Genomic DNA, 3,379 nt, shown 5'->3' on the forward strand with positions numbered 1-3,379 from the left:
AGGGAGGGAGGGAGGGAGGGAAGGAGAGAAAGAAAAAAGGACAAAGTTTCTAGTGCATGGTTCAGAATGATACTAAGGATGAAAATCTTCATTAAGCCACATGTAATCAGAATACAGCAGTGTATGTCCTAAGAGCAGGCACTGTGGATAGGGGTTGCTCATGGAAATTACAGAAAGCATCAAAGTTCAATGAAAAGGTAAAATAAAGACACTGAGCTGTGGGATAAAGTGAACATAGAGGGAGATTTAGTGAGAAACAAAAATGGCAGGACAGATGTTTCCAGAGCTTACAGTTACGCCCTTAACCTTATATGAATAATCTCAAATAATCTCATAGTCTTTTAATTAATAGTTAAATCAATAAGAGAGAATGCATGCAAAGCAAAGAAACATAGGCTCTTTTAGGCCCAATGACTATGAGCACTCTTCCCCTTAAGGGCAGTGAGGAGAAGATTGTACAGGATCTAAGGGTCGCTGAAACAGAAGAAGTCAGATCCCTTCCTCCTCGTTATTGCTGCAGAGCACACAATCACAACAGGATATAGGCATTTCCTTAATGATCTTGCAGTTATAACAAGTAAAATAAACAATCTAGCCTTAACATGTCACTGTTCCCCAAAGACGTCAGTTTTCCCTTGCAGTTTAAGAATTAGTCACTCATTTAGATTGGGGCGAGTCCCTGTGGATTCAGGGAGTTTGTGATCAACTAATGGGTTGTGGCATTATTATGAGCAGATATTGCTCCACGGGGGCTGGGGCATTGCATCATTCAGGGCTCTGTGTGACAAACAAAGCCTACCCAAGAGGTTGCCCACAGTTCTGAGAGACATACCCTGCTCCTGATCCTTATATTTAGATGATGGCCACCATCTTCAGAAAAATAGAGTCGTAGGGCTGACAGGAAAGGAACCAAATTCTACTAGCTATATCTAGTTGGTATGTAAGAGGTCGTTTTCCCCATCAAATAACATAGTACAGAACTGAACCAAAAAGTAAAACAACACATTTGAATAAGGATGCATAGGAAGTGTAATATCCTATTAGTCTCTGTGGAAGACTGTGATTATTTGTGTACTTACAAATTCATCATTTTATACAAGAACATCTAAAATTTCATGTAAGTTGAAAATGTATGTTTTAAACGTTTTTGTTACTTACTCATTATCCTTAGAAAGTTGCTCAGTTAATGAAGAGAATGTCTGGCAAACATGAGAACCTGAGGGTGATCCCCAGACATCCAGGGAAAAATAAAAAGCCAGGCATGGTAGCATATGTTTGTAATCTCATGCTGGGGTAACAAAGCAAAGAGATCACAGTTGCTCAATGGCTAAACATCCACCTAGCCTAAAAGGCAAGCTGCTGATCTATAAGATACTTAAGTATCTCAAAAAGAAAAAAAAGTTGGACAGCACCTGAGGAATGGCACCTGGGTTGTCTTCTGGTATCCATAAACATATATGTTCACACACACACACACACACACACACACAGTTACTAATAAGTAAAAATTGCATTAATTTCAAAGTTTGAATTATTAGATCAAAAAAGTCATCAAAAATGAATGATCATAATTTGCATGGACAGCCTGACAACCATCAAATCCATAACACTTCCTCACCAAGTAGGAAGTCAACATATTGTCAATACACAAAGAAAATACAGAGAGAGAACTAAAGGAATGAATAAAGGAAGGATAAGTTTTAATTGCAAGTGAAGGCTGGGGCCAGGCACAGTGGTGCATGCCTACAAATGCAGCACTCAGGAGACAGAGGCAGAATCATCTATTGTAAGGTCAAGGCGAGACAGGTCTACACAGCAAGTTCCAGGAGCACCAGTCTATTACCCGACCCCCAGTAAACAAGATGAAGTAAATGTCAGCATAAACAAGCACATGTGTTTTACTCCTAATAGAAAATGTTGTGCTTCCTCACTTTACTACCTTATGAACAATTTATTAACAGAGATCTTAGCTTTCTAGTAATAAATTAAGACACAGTAAATCCAAAATGGAAAAGACTGCTGAGCACAGAGTCACACATACAAATCAAAACAACATAAAAATTGAGTACACACAGGAAACTATAGAAACAAAGACGTTTGAGTGTTGTTAGAAAAAGTTTGAGAGACCTCATATTTCCCTCTGTAGTCCCTTAAAATTATTACAGCTTTGTGAGAGTGAAGGGAGACAGAAAAGAAGACAGGAGGGGTGTTCTAGATCTCTTAAAGGCAAACACTAGGCAATAGAGAAAGGAGGAAAACATTGGGTAAGTACTCCATATAATGCTGCCAACAGAAGGCTGTCCACATATATTTTTGTATCAGTACCACAGCTTGACTTGTGTAGCTTCAGAGAATACCTACTCAAGCAATGCTTTATAATTGTGTTCATGGAAAAATCAGTGTAAATGACCTATCACTGTACATTTCGCCTGGATTATGTTTTTTTTTTTTTACTTTTAACTGATTCTTTGTAAATTTCACATCATGCATCCCAATCCCACTCATCTCCCCATCCATTTGCATCCAACTCCACCTTCTGCCCTTGCAACCTCCCACCCAAAGTAAAATAAGATAATATAGAATTTTAAACAATTCTTATAGTAGAAGCATAGTGTGTCACAGTGTGTTCCATAGTATATCCTTTTGTCAACATATCATAAATATTCCCTTCTTAGAAGGGTACCAGCTATACTTCTTTGTTTCTGAGCCTCCTTTGTAGCTAGATATGCCAGGGGATTAAATTATACCCAGTGACATATGAACAGAAGCATAGAACCTGTTACCATAAATAACTCACTTCTTCCATATTTCTTCCATCACTTAAACAGAAGAGTGTCCAGTTCCTCGAAACCATACCCTGAAGAAGCTCAAGGGACCAGACCTGCACAAGGCCTTGTACAGCAACTAGAAAGGACAGCTATGACTCTGGAAAGTGTTTTTAGACTCCATGTGACCAAGACCCACCTTGCCCTCTGTTTAAGCCTCTGTAAGGTTTGTCTATAGTTTTACAACAGCAAAGGCAATGAGCAGTCTCTAAACTACCCACATATGTAAACTGTGAAAACTAAAACTGACAACAGATAAATTGTCCAAAAACATTTACACTGAACAGTGTAGGTAATGGTATATGTCTCATTGGACAGTCAAGAGAAAGTCATGTCCCAGGACTAAAGCACCATCACTTGGGAATTGGAAAATGAATAAAATGTCATCTCTATATTTCAAATTTAAATTTCCAATTCAGAATTTTGACTTAGAAGTAGCAAAATAATAAATTATTTGTCTGTTAAATTGATTAAAAATAGTTTAAAATAAGTAATAAATTTATAGCAGTGCTTCCCACGAATACTGTAACCTGGGATAAAATCTTGTCACAAAA

The 3,379-nt window shown here is 37.9% G+C and overlaps 1 protein-coding gene across 17 annotated transcripts in view; it reads right to left on the reverse strand.

Annotated features, from left to right (window-relative positions):
* The window catches only part of Hdac9 (histone deacetylase 9), an 832,819-nt gene that overhangs the window by 742,110 nt on the left and 87,330 nt on the right, over positions 1–3,379 (reverse strand). The gene's annotated exons all lie outside the window — the stretch shown is intronic.

This window comes from Mastomys coucha, unplaced genomic scaffold (assembly GCF_008632895.1).
Source record: "Mastomys coucha isolate ucsf_1 unplaced genomic scaffold, UCSF_Mcou_1 pScaffold6, whole genome shotgun sequence".
Lineage (NCBI taxonomy): Eukaryota > Metazoa > Chordata > Mammalia > Rodentia > Muridae > Mastomys > Mastomys coucha.